This window comes from Gopherus evgoodei, unplaced genomic scaffold, assembly GCF_007399415.2.
Source record: "Gopherus evgoodei ecotype Sinaloan lineage unplaced genomic scaffold, rGopEvg1_v1.p scaffold_73_arrow_ctg1, whole genome shotgun sequence".
Classification (NCBI taxonomy): Eukaryota; Metazoa; Chordata; order Testudines; family Testudinidae; genus Gopherus; species Gopherus evgoodei.
Genome location: NW_022060094.1, coordinates 25368 through 39603, shown reverse-complemented (window position 1 = coordinate 39603; position 14236 = coordinate 25368). Strand labels below are relative to the sequence as shown.

The window sequence follows — 14236 nt, the reverse complement described above, 5'->3', positions numbered from 1 at the left end:
GAAAATGTGGCCCTAAAAAATAATCTATGAGTCTGATCCCCAGCTCATTGAAATTAATGGGCATCTTTCCAGTGAGTTCAATGGACTTTGAATCAGGCCCTGTGTGGATATTACTAATTAACATTTAGGTTCCAATTCTGCAAACACTATTTATGTGCTAAATTTTACTACTGCTTCCAACCCTCAGATGGCAAAAATCCATGAAAGTCAGTATGTACAGCTTTCCTCTGGGTCTCTTCTTAGGGAAAGGACCCAGAATATCTACAGCTACTCTCTGAAATGGAACCTCAATTATGGGGAGTGGCTGGAGAGGGGCTTTGACCTGGTCTTGGGGTTTTCCCATTCTTTGGCACACCTCACAAGACTGGACATAGGTAGAAACATCCTTGCCCATTCACCCCCAATGAAATGACTTCCCCAAACTCCAGCATGGCCACTAGGATGATCATGGACTAAGCTCAAGAGCTTTACCCAGTACCTAGCTGGAACTGCCAACTGTCTTTGAGGATGCTGGTCCTCCTGTGCCCACCAGAAAGAGTTTCCTTGTATAAAAGTCCTTTTTCTACAACAAATCAGGACCTATTAGAAGAGCGGAGAGAGGGTAGGGTTGCTCCGTACTGTCATTCAAGCTCTCTTGAGGCTCTCATCTGCTTTCTGCTCTTGCCTGGAACTGTTACATTGACACTGGAGACATCAGTTCCTTACTGGATTGTAGACTTGGGCTTGGTCCCTCTGGAAGTGATGTAGGTGATGGGGTTATTTCTGTTGACTGTGAACTTCTTTCCGCTGGTGCACTAGGTTGTATTTCAGGCTCCAGATGAGCCTCTTGTTCAGGTTTAGCTGCTTCTGCCAGTGCAATCTCGGTGGTGCACTCTGGCATTGGAGTTGCAGATGGCATTGCAAGTGCTGGATTCAGTGCTGGCAATGGTTCTGGTGCTGGTTGCTTCATCAGTTCCAGTTCTGAGACTGGTTCTGGTTGGGTCTCTGGGACTGGATCTACTACTGCTGTCGCAGGCGTTGGAATGGGTTTCAATTCCACCACCTCAGTCTGGGTCTCTGATAACACAGATGGGGCCCTGGGAGAAGGCTCAGAAACAGGGATAGGTGTGAAGGCTTGCTTACCCTGGTTGCGGGTGACCATATTCCTACACTCTTGGCTAGCTTAACATGGTTCGCCAACTCTTCCCCCAGCAGCATGGGAATGAGATAATCATCATAGACTTCTATGCCTCACCTTCCCTATCTGGGGATATTGACAATCTATTTGAGAATCCCACTTGAACAGTGCTAGGCATTATTATTTCAAAAAATATAGATATCGGTGTCTGTAGGCCTGATCTCCCTCCTTCCTGGTTTCTCTAGTCTAAATCAGGAATAGTTACCCTTACATCAACAGACCAGTTTCCCAGCTGGTGCAACTTGGTCGTACCTCCACTGAAGTAAGTGGAACCAGATCCCCAGCTGGTGTGTATTTTCATAGCTTCAATGGTCCATTTCCCCATGCATTTTAAACTAGCATAGCTTCACTGAGGTCAATGAGATGAAATGCCCAGCTGGTGGAAACCAACAGATCTATGTCAGTAGACAGCAGCTGAATATGTGGCACAATCAGTATTTTCTGACTAAGAACTATTGAACAGGCTGACCCTGCCAGCTCTTACTCATGAAAGTACTTACCTCAGAGATCCCAATGTTGTCAGTGAAACCACTGATGACGGCAGACCTACTCACATGAGTAAGGCCCATTTGAGTGTTTGCAGGACTCAGCCCCTAACTTCTGTGGTTAAAAGAAGGACAAACAACTGCCCTGATAATTCACTCACACCAGTTTTTTGCACTGATCTATCTCCAATGACTTTAATGCAGCCACTCATCATTTACCTCAGTGAAAGTGATGACTAAAATTCCAGATCTGATTCTTTATCACAGGCAGGCAAAGTGTAAAGGAGTTAAACATATAGCTCCCATTGACCCATTGACTCTCTGTGGGATTTGGACACCTAACTCCCTTCATTCCTTTTCAAAATCTCAGTTGCCATTTTCCTGAGTAGATTGCTGTGGTTGAGATTTTCAAAGATCACCAGTTTCCCTTAACTGAAGTGGGAATCCAAATCCATTAGGCTGGGATTCACAAAGGAGCGTAAGGGAATCGGGTCCCCAATCCCACTGAAATTCAATCCCACCTAGCTCCCTTAGGCCCCTTCTGTAAATCACACCCTGTGACAGCCTTGAAAATCACAAGCTGTGTGTTTTGGATGTGCTGGATCAGGCTGGCCAGATAAAATACACTTGCTTGACTTAAACTTTATATTCATCCACAGGACATATATAGTGTGAGCAGCCTCTTAGATATGTTCTAGGAATTATTTTGGAGAAGTTATGTTGCCTCTGTTATACAGGGGGTCAGACTAAATTAGCACAGTGGTCCCTTCTGGCATTAGAATCTATTAATCTAAGCACTGCATTCTTCCCCAGCTCTTTATCCAGGGGGAAAACAGGGGGATTAGTGGGTTACAGATTGTTGTAATAAGCCGTAGATCCAGTATCTTTATTAAGTCCATGATTTTTAGTTTCTAGCAAAGTTATGAATTTAAGCTCCCAAACTCATCCTTTGAGAGTGTCGTTTAGGTTTCCTTTGAGGACAAGAACTATGAGGTCAGATATGGAGTGACTGTTTTGTGACAAGTATTCACCCATGAGTGATAGGGTGTTTTTTTTGTCTTTGTCATCCAAAGTCTGGACCAGTAGGTGTAGAGCATCCTCCATCTTCATCCACCAGAGCTTTGGTCTGTCACGTGAAAGGTAAATCTTCCCAGTTGGAAATAGAACTGTGGTGCAACAATTCAATGTTGTTTACACTGTGCAGACATAGGGCTGCTGCTAGAAATTCCCTATTGGGTAATAGTTAATAAAACAAATCAGCTAACTAGGACCTGTCCCCAGTCATCAGTTCTGCTACTTCCTGCAGATAAAGGCAACCGGTGACACTGATGTTCTTTACTGTGTGCATCTACACAGTACAAAACCACTGCAAGAAGCATGAGGTCATTTGTTGAAATAACTGTATATGCACAGAGAAAACAGTGAGTAGTGTTAGATCCACATAAGACAACTTTGCCTGCTGAATTTCTGAGAAGAGTTAAATGATGCATTCTGGTCACAGCACTTTTGAAGGTAAAATATGATCATTCTTAGTTAAGAGTAAACCACCTCATTTTCTATTCTTTTCATACCACACCAATTGCCATAATACTTAGTGTCTCTGTATAACGGGGTTAAGCATTTATAGGTACAGAAAATATGGGATTTGTGAATTGAAATACTGTTTTTATTATTAAGGTACTTAGTAATGAAAGCAAAGTTCTAGATTCTGATATCACATAAAAGATCTATAAATCTGAAATAACTCCCTCTAAAGTCCATAGTATAGCTGGTCAAAATATTTTGAACACATTTTTCCCTCTTTGCCCAAAAAATGGCTTTGTATCAAAATTGAAATTTTACCATGGGAAATTGAAAAAAATGTGCAAAATTATATTGAAACAAAAATATCTTTAAAAAAATCAGTACAAATTTTGAAAATAAGGAAAAAATAAGTGAAATAAAGACAATTTCAGAGTTTTGTTTCCAGAAAATAGTTTTTTTTTTCCATTGAAAGTCAATGGGACTTAGATTTTGTCTAGACAGGGGAAATTGACTGGCATAACTATTCTGGACTAATTTAGCTATTGTGGAATAACTCCCCCATATAGACACTGTATTCAGAATAAAAGTGATTTTAGTCTTGAAAAATCTCTCTGCTTTGTAAGCAGAATAATTATTCTGTAATAAAGTAATTTTTTTTCTGGAATAAGGTGTTCACATGGGGAGTGATTCTGGAATAGCTGTTGCAGATAGCTTATTCCACAATAGCTATGCTGGTTGATTTAAGTCCCATTTAGGCAAGGATTTCAACCTCTAAGAGCCTATTACTTTTAAAAATAGGACTTAGTCTCCTAAAGAACCTCTTGTCTTGATTGTGAAATGAATCAGCTGTGTACATCTCAAAACCTTGCATCTGGCAGCATTTCAAAGTTTTCCCTTTTTGTATTAAGCTGTGTTGTCCCTGTCTTTTGCACAGAAAGGTTTGCCATTTTTTGCATGTTGAATTAGTTTTCTTAAACATATCGGACACAAGATCCTTAATACTTTCAAATTGGCCAAACTCCATTGAAGACACTATGTAAAATTTGCACGAGATTGACTCTGCAGTCTTAACTAACAGAAGTTCCCATTAAATGTGATGGGACATTTCAGTGGATATGGACTTGAAAATTAGCCCCTAAGACTTCTATAAATAAAAACATGCTTACTTCTTACTATGGGGAGCATCCATTCACATGAGTTCCGCATCTTCAGCTGGTGCAAATTGGCATAATTCTATTGAAGTTTTTTATAGTTATTGAAGGATTTCTGGTCGTTTTTTAACTTTGCCTACCTATACATTTCAATTACTATAGATGGAAATATTTCCGCTCAATCTGTATGTCTACTGTGATATCGACATTTACCAACATTTGCCAAAAAAATTTAATTCTTCAAAGTTGACCTATATGTCATAGAGTTTACAGAATCAGTAGAGCTCCTCAAAAAATGGAATTTGCATCTGGTAGGAAATTTTGATACTTCAACATTTGTTTTCATCCCAAATTGGGGCAAATTATTGAAATATTTTAAAATTTGTCAAACAAAAATTTCTTTATTTTCAATTGAAAAAATGACATTTTTGATCAACATGAAATGTTTCTTTTGACATAAAAACATTTTATTTTGAAATGATGTCAAAATGAAAAAAAATGAAATGTCAAAATGAAATGAAAAATATATTTTGATATTGATGTTTTGACTTAAATGACATTTTAAGTTGAAATGTAAATCTAACACTATTTTTCATGAAAATAAAAAAATAAATCTTGTGGTTGTTGTTTTCCTTTTAATTTCATTTAAATTACATTTTAAGATGGGAAAATTTGTGTTCATCCAATTTTGACCATGTCTGAGAATTACTCACTATTGTGTGCAATCATATACAGATATTATCAATGCTGGTTAACACTTACCATGTCTACCATCACCTTTTTCCCTTAAAAAAGAAAAGAGTCTGTGTGGACCAGAGGAGTTCATTTAAAATAAAAATGTTTCTCAAGTTTGGTCAATATGAACTATAACCATGTTTCCTTACTCTGTACACTTGACACCATGATGGGTGAAAAAAAGGAAAATATCAAACGTGTCTTTACAAATCAATGTAAGCTAATATGGGTCTGCAAAGCCTCAATTTTAGTTACACAGTTTTTGCATGTTGAAACTAAAGGGCAAAATTAAATTATCTACTGGAGGAAAAACTCTTATTTATGAAGAATAAAGAGGGGAAGGGGGAACACCAATAATTAGGACCAGTCAAAAAAATTCCATCAAAACATTTTTTCTGCAGAAAACTGGATTTTTGACAAAATGAGAATTATAGAGGAAAGTGTCTGCTCCTCTAAACAAACAACACCCCCCCCAAGAAAAAAAATAATAATCTCGACCCATTATTTTTAATTTGAAAATGAAACATTATCAGTTTTGGTCAAAATGTTTAAATTTTTAGCAGTTTTCAGCAGAAAATATTCAGGTTTTCACTAAAAAAATATCGGCTTCAGCTAAAAACCTGCAGTTTTTCAATGAAAGTTCTTAAAAATGTTGCAGAGAAAAAAAGATATGACCAGGTTTATTAATAATTCATAAAAGTAAACCTGGCAACTTTATGCTTTCTCCAGGGCTGTCCCACAAATCTACTTCATTATCCACCTTCTATTCCCTCCTCAAGACACTTCCTCCTCATGATATCTACAAAAAACTTGACAATGGTTAGGCTGTTGGTATGCAGAGACCAATGCCTATCAATTGAACATGAGCTTCCAGTGCGACGCTGTGGCCAAAAGGGTTAATGCAATCCTGGTATGCATAAACAGTAGGCACAGAGAGGTTATTTTACCTCCATATTTGGCACTGGTGTGACCATTGCTGGAATTCAGTGTCCAGTGCTGTTGTCCACAAGTCAAGAAGGATGTTGATAAATTGGAGAGGGTTCATAGAAGAGCCATGAGAATGATTAGAGGAATTGAGAACATATGTTATAGTAAAAGACTCAAGGAGTTCAACTTATTTGCCTAACAAAGAAAAGAATAAAGGGTAACTTGATGACAGTCTATAAGTACCTTCATGGGGAACAAATATTTGATAATGGGTTCTCCAGTCTAGCAGAGATAGGCCTAACATGGTCCAGTGGCTGGAAGTCGAAGCTAGACAAATTCAGACTGGAAACAAGGTGTGAATTTTTTAACAATGAGAGTAATTAATCATTGGAACCATTTACCAAGGGTCATGTTGGATTTTTCATCACTGACCATTTTAAAATCCAGATTGGATGTTTTTTTCCAATAGATCTGCTCTAGGAAATATTTTGGAGAACTTCTCTGGTCTGTGTTATATAATAGGTCAGACTAGATGATCACAATGGTCCCTTCCAGCCTTGGAATCAAAGAATACAATCTCAGTGTTTCCTTGTACTCTCCTGTATGTATGTCTCCATCTGTTGCCCCTAGTCTGATAATTAGACTGTAAAATCCTTGGGGCAGAAACTGCCCTTTTGTTCTGTGTTTGCACAGCTTCTGGTACAATTGGGTCCTGGTCCAGTACTGATACTTTTATGTGATATGGTAATAAAATAAATAGTAATTAATAATTATTATTAATAAAGCTCTGTTCTCAGAGCTAACAATATTCTTCTGAGTTTCTTTTTCTCTCTGTGAAGGCATGCCTGATGTAGAGGGGGAAAACCAAACGACCATCACAGAGTTCATTCTCCTGGGATTCAGTGACCTTCATGAGCTGAATATCTCTGTATTCATGGTGTTCCTGGCTATCTACATAGTAACACTCACTGAGAATATCCTGATCATTGTGACGGTATCATATAACCACAAGCTGCACAATCCCATGTACTTTTTCCTGGGCAACCTGTCTGTCCTGGAAGTCTGCTACACTACCAGTGTTGCCCCAAGATGCTGAAAACCCTCCTGGCGGTGCAAGAAGACATTTCCTTCTCTTTTTGTCTCTTGCAATTCTACATCTTTGGATCTCTGGTGGTTGTCAAGTGCTTCCTGCTTGCTGCCATGTCCTACGACCGTTACTTGGCCATATGCAAACCATTGCATTATGCCTCCATCATGAGCTTCCAGCTTTGCTTTCAGTTGGCAGTGGGGTCATGGGTCATTGGGTTCCTTTCACTGGTGGTCACCATGCCCATGGTTTCTAGGTTACCTTTCTGTGCTTCCAAGGAGATCGACCATTTCTTCATGACCTGACACCCATCATTAAACTCTCCTGTGGGGATATCTACATGGTCAGGATACCAGCTTTCATCATAGCCTCCCTTGTGTTCTTCTTGCCTTTCCTTCTAACCCTACTGTCCTACTACAAAATAATCTCCACCATCCTGAAGATTCCTTCCACCTCTGGGAAGCAGAAAGCCTTCTCCACCTGCTCCTCCCACCTCATTGTGGTGTCTGTGTTCTATGGCACACTTATGGTGGTCTACGCGGCTCCCATATACAACCAGTGGCCAAACTTAAACAAGACCTTTTCCATGCTGTACACAGTGGTGACACCACTGATCAACCCCATTGTATACAACCTGAGAAACAAGGAGGTGAAAGAGAAATTGAGAAAGCTTTTCAGTAAAAATCCATGCTAAGTGCATGACCGGGGGCTCTGTCCTATCTTGATTGCTAAATTCTTTCTCACCTTATACACACAAGTAGTCTCATTGAAGTCAATAGCCCAAAGTCCAACCTTTGTCAAAGCTGATAAAGGGATTTGGATGCCCTCCCTATACATATACTACTTACTACCAAATGAAGGATGTGCCAGTAGCTAGGACACTAGCTTGGAAGTTGGGAAAACTACTTTCAGTTCCCTGCTCAAGTACATGTTTCCTGTGTGAGCTTGGCTAAATTCTCAGACTGCAAGGCCAGAAGGGACCATTATGCTCACCTAGCCCAATCTCCTGTATAACACAGGCCATAGAATAATCCCCAATATAATTCCTAATGCAGATCTTCAGGATAAAAACAAAATCCAGGCTTGATTTAAAAATTGTCAGTGATGAAGATTCCACTACAACCCTTGGTAAACTATTCAGAACAGGGCAGAGAGCTATGCTGTGCTTACACCTGGACTGGCACCCAGGAGGCAAATTATGTATTTGGCAGCAGAGGGGAGATGCAGATTTTGTATGTCCTGCCCCTTGTGGGCAGTGCCGGTAGTGATTAGACATAGGGAATACTTCATCCAAATATTGTCAGCAAAGCCTCTACCATGTGCCCACATGCCTCGCCACTGACCTCAGTTAGGTTCCATGTGAATGCAGGTGTACACACAAACAAAGCAATTTATAGAACAAGGACCTTAGTTTCCTATTTGCCACAACGAGTAGCCTTACTTTCCTACACCCAAATATTTGATATTACATTCAGCAGACACAAACACATATTCAAAAATGACCAGCAATGACATTAACATTGTGATCATTGTGTTTTAGATTTAAAACCCCAAGGAGATGAGATAAACCCACAGAGTTTGATGTTTCTGCAAAAATGACATTGCTGGTATGTAATTTGAGATCATGACGTCTCAGAGTTTACATCTCATTAAGATGAATGAGGGAAGAGTACGCCACTCTTACAGGTATTGGACTTGATTATGCCTGGCCTTCCCCCTTGTGCATTGCACCTTTGTAATGTCAATGCAATGTAAAACTCTAGCAAATCAGAACTAGGGATTGCCATTTTATGTTTCTTTATACAGCATCTAGCACAATGGGAATCCGTTGTTGTTGGCTTCTAGGAGCTATGACAATATCAATGTTTAATTCATGTATTTTAAGGTGAAAAGGGACCATTACAATCATCTCAGCTCTATCTCTTGTGTAATACAAACCAGAGAGAGCAGCAAAGAGTCCTGTGGCACCTTGTAAACTAACAGACATATTGTAGCATGAGCTTTCGTGGGTGAATACACACTTCATCAGTACCCACAAAAACTCATGCTACAATATTTCTGTTAGTCTATAAGGTGCCACAGGACTCTTTGCTGCTTTTACAGAACCAGACTAACATGGCTACCCCTCTGATACTTGAAACCAGAGAGAGCCACCCGGTCATTCTTACATCAATCTCATACATTGTGGTTGAGCTAGAGTTTATCTTTTTAGAAAGAGATGTCCAATCATGATTTAAAAATTTCTAACCATCAGAGGAGTGAAGTTTTGGAACAGCCTTCCATGGGGAGCTGTGAGGACTCTTACTGTATATATGTGGAGTTTTTGTTTGGTTTTGTGTTTTCAGAAAACCGGTGCCATTTTCACTGAAAATATTGGATAACACACTCAGCTCAGCCTACATGAGAAATGAATAGAGCCGGCTCTAGGCACCAGCAAAACAAGCAGGTGCTTGGGGCAGCACATTTCCAGGGGGCGGCATTTTGGCCATCCTTTTTTTTTTTTTAACTCACTTCCTCCCCTCTCATAACCCTGGAGAAGCGGAGCCACGGAGCAGCTGAGATCCAGCATGGGAGCTGAGAACGCACGGGACCCTGGGAGCTGTAGTGTGTTGCCTAGCTCCCTGCCTATAAAGCCAGCCCTGGAGCAGGGAAAGAACTATATTTCCCAGCAATCCCTTGGCTGCTATCAACAGGAATGGGAGGGGTAGGGAGTGAGGTAGCTGAACCATGCTGAGAGTCAAAAGGGGTGGCACTGTGAATGGGGAAGAAGTGTGCCCAAGGAGTAGAAGGCTTTGCCCCAGATATCCCCTTCAGAAGACTTCCCCAGACTGTATTAGGGATACTGGTGTGACCTCAGCTTGCAGCCCACAAAGAAGGAAGTGGGTGGTCTAAATGGACAGTGCACCTCTCTATCTGAAGCCTAGCAAGGGAGGTATGTGGATCCCACTAGAGCAGGGGTAGGCAACCTATGGCATGCTTGCTGAAGGCGACATGCAACTGATTTTCAGTGGCACTCATGTTGATGTCACTCAGTAGGAATCTTCCTTGCTTAAGGCCTATGTGAACCAAAGTACCTCCATGTTGAACATTTTGTGTAACCTGTTGTAACCGAGGGTATTAATAGCTACAGAAATGTAGTGTTAGCAGTTAGTTTTTGGTTGTAACAACCAGTTCTTTGCTGTAACACATTGAAGCTAGGCTAAAGCATGCTCAAGGCCATTTTAAGATACAGTATGCATATCTCACCAGCAGAGAAGGGGAGGAAGAGGGAAGACAAAAGATTGAATGAGAAAAGTTACTGCAGCTGAATGGGAAAGAAGGGGGGAGTGAGAGAGCAACTAGTCAGCATGGAAAAAGGAGATACAAGAAGAGGGGTATAAATATTAATGTCCCGCCTGTGTGCAGTGTGCAGGATTTGAGATTGCTAATTTCTCCCTTGCACCTTATTTGAGCTCAAATAAACTTGGTTGTTTGCTTCTCCACCCTGGTATGTTTATTGATGCTAAGCACTCTGGGCAACGAACCACTGTTGCTTGCCTCTGGTACTGTGTGTGCCTGCAACAGTTTTTGGCGTCCCTGGGTGGGCCAAGAGGCTGAAACTGGCCTTGCCTGGATCCCTTCTGGCGGTCAACGGATTGCAGTGACGACCGACGCCCAGCGCACACTGGTGACTTCATTGTGGGCCTCGGCAGAGATGTGATCTGGCTGACCTCGGAGGGCACAACGGTGCAATTCGCTTGAGTAGTGGAGAAGCAGCTGCGGGCGACAGTGAGGAACCGGTCCCTTGGATAAAGTAGGAAAAGTCTGGACTCTCTCTGTTAGGACCTGGGGACGCCCAGCGTCTACCTGTGACATGGGGCTGGGGCAGAGCCAGGTGGGGAAGGCAAGGTGCTCCCCCCTAAAATGCATTCTGGAGAATTGGAAGGTGTTTGGATCGGATCCATTATCCAAAAATAGGTTACAAAGGTTTTGTACAGTAGACTGGCCTAAGTACCAGCTGGAAGGTAATGAGAAGTGGCCACCTGAAGGATCAGTAAATTACAGTACAATCCTTCAATTACTGTTGTTTTGCCACAGAACAGGTAAATGGAATGAACTTATGTATGCACAGCTGTTTATGATGTTAAGAAATAGATCTGATCTCTTATTAAGGTGCAAGGTAACCCTGACTATAAGATATAATGCAGCCCTGACAGGATCAGTAGTAACTAATGTTAGTTTCCCGAAGCCCTCCCCCATTGTAATGGCAGAGCCGGTGTCCTTTTTGGCTACAGCACTCCCACCATATGGAGAAAAGGTACCTTCAGCCCCAGAGATTGCTCCCCCTGTGGGAGTCTACCCACTGCTTACCAAGGCCAGGATATCCCACCAAGCAGCACAGGACCGTGTAGCAGAAACTCTGCAAGTGTACAGCCATGTTCCTTTTGATCCCATGGCCCTAGCAGCCTTTAAAGCACAGGCTGGAGAATTATCCACAAACCCAAGTCATTTTATCTCAGTCTTTGAGGGATGCCTAGTGAGTCACAAGCCCGAATGGGATGATTGCCAGGTCCTTTTAAGAACTTTACTTTCTGAGGTTGAGTGGAACCAGGTACTGGCAAAAGCTAGGGAGGAGGCAGAACGAAGACATGAGGCAGACCCAGAATATGTCCCTGAACCAAAAGATCAAGTTCCCTTTAGAAACCCCCAGTGGGACCCTAATGATCAGCAGCACTTTGCCCACCTAGCTGCTTATAAGGATTTGCTTCTACATGGTCTCAGGCATTCGGTGGTTAGACACAATAATTGGGCCAAACCCTATGAAATTGTGCAAGAGCCAAAGGAAACTCCAGTTGCCTTTTTGCAGCGCATTAGAGACACTATTCGACAAAATACTAGTGCAGACCCTGATGATCAGGCAACTGAAGCGATGATAAAAGGCATTTTTCTGAGCCGTGCAGCTTGTGATATTAAAAGAAAATTACAGAAAAAGGAGGATTTAATGGGCATGACTATGACACAGATTTTGGAAATTGCAAAAAAGGCTTATAGCTTTAGAGAGGGACAAAAGGAGAAAAGGCAAGTAAAAATAATGGTAGCAGCAGTGCAGGCTGGTACCAGAAGAGGTGAAAGAGGAAGGGGAATAAGGGGCCGTGGACGTGGATGTCCTGGTTCACAGGAAAAACATTTGGGTCCCAATCAGTGTGCTATTTGTTGGCAGGAGGGACACTGGAAAAATGAATGCCCTGAAAGGAAGAGTACCCACATGACGGTAGCAGAGGACAATGAATAGGGATGTCAGGGGAAACGGACCATCCTGCCCCCGGAGCCCCGAGTAAAAATGAGGGTGGGAAATTCAGAAATAGACTTTTTAGTAGACTCTGGAGCTGCACAAACTGCTGTAAACCAGCCCCTCCAGCTGCCGGTGGCAGATACCCTTACTGTGATGGGTGCCACAGGCAAGGGAACCAAGTGTCCAGTGTATGCCCCAGCGGAATGTGCTTTGGGAAACAGAACTATATCTCACAAGCTGGTTTACCTTCCTAATTGCCCAACGCCCTGGCTAGGGCGAGACCTACTTTGTTGTTTAGGTGCCACCCTACATTTTACTCAAGATGAAATAACCGTTACCTTACCGCCTGAGAATGCATGAATAATGACCCTTTCAGCTAAACCGTCAGCCATGCAAGCCCCATAGTGGAGCCCATGGGAAGATCAGATATATCCCCTGGTATGGGCATCAGGGATCCCAGGAAAAGCCACACACCAAACCCCTGTTAAAATTCAGCTTTTGCCAGGAAAAGGCCTAGTGCAAATCAAAGAGTACCCAATCAAGAGGGAAGCCAGAGAAGGGTTACAGGGAACTACAGACCGATTCCCACAATACAGCGCACTTCAAGAATGCCAGTCAGCTTGGAACACTCCTATCTTGACAGTGCAAAAGCCTGATGGCACGTACCGGCCGGTACAGGACCTTAGAGCGGTTAATGAATGGGTTAAAACTTTGCACCCCCTCGTCCCAAACCCATATACCTTGTTGGCCTCAGTGGGGGGGGCAGTATGCCCATTTTTCAGTTTTGGATTTAAAGGATGCTTTCTTTACAATTCCGGTTGATGCACCATCTCAAGAGATTTTTTCCTTTGAGTGGGAGGACCAAAGGAGGGTTAAAAAGCAGCTTTGCTGGACTGTGTTGGCCCAGGGATTTAAAAACTCCCCCACCCTTTTTGGCCAGGCCCTGGCTAGGGACTTGGAGGAATGGGATAATGAGGACAATATCCTCCTTCTGCAATAGGTTGATGACTTGCTAATTGCAGCTGTGGGTCTGACCCCTTGTCTTAAAGCCACCGCAAGCCTCCTGAGCTTTATTGGACTCCGAGGATACAGAGTAGCATGGAATAAGGCTCAGATAGCCCTCCCAGAAGTACGGTACCTGGGGTTCCACATAAGGCAGGGAGAGCACCAACTTTCTAACTAGGGAAAAGAAGCTATATGCCAAGTTCCTATCTCAAGCAATCGTAAACGGCTCAGGCCATTTCTGGGAATGGTGAGCTTCTGCAGAATATGGCTCTCAGAGTTTGGATTGTGGGCTAAACCATTGTATGAATGTGTCAAGGGAACAGATCATGACCCTTTTCACTGGTCACCAGAAGCTGACAGGGCATTTAAAATTTAAAAAGAAAATTCATGGAAGCCCCAGCCTTGGGTTTACCAGACCTTTCAAAGCCATTTCAATTGTATGTACATGAGCGAAAAGGAGTGGCTCTGGGCATGCTTGCCCAACTATTAGGCACTTGGAAACATCCGGTAGCTACTTTTCCAAACAACTAGATCATGTTACAAAGGGATGGCCAGCATACTTAAGGGCGGTTGCAGCTAGTGCTCTGGTATTAGGGGAAGCTGAGAAGCTGACGCTGGGGTGGGTTATACAAGTTTATACACCCCATTTGGTTAGGGCTTTGCTGGATGTCAAGGGTGGTCTTTGGCTCATTCAGGCTCGGGTAGCTCGGTATCAGGCTAAACTTCTGGAGAACCCTGAAGTTACCCTGCAGCTCTGCCCTTCCCTTAACCCAGCCACCTTGTTGCCTGAAACAGAGGAACAGGAACATGACTGTTTAAACGTAATAGATGCCCAGTATTCCAGTCGCCCAGACTTAAAAGATCAGCCACTTC

The 14236-nt window shown here is 42.4% G+C and overlaps 1 pseudogene; it reads left to right on the top strand.

Moving 5' to 3' along the window:
• Positions 1–6840: 6840 nt before the first annotated feature.
• LOC115643843 lies at positions 6841–7780 on the top strand (annotated as a pseudogene).
• The last annotated feature ends 6456 nt before the right edge of the window (positions 7781–14236 follow it).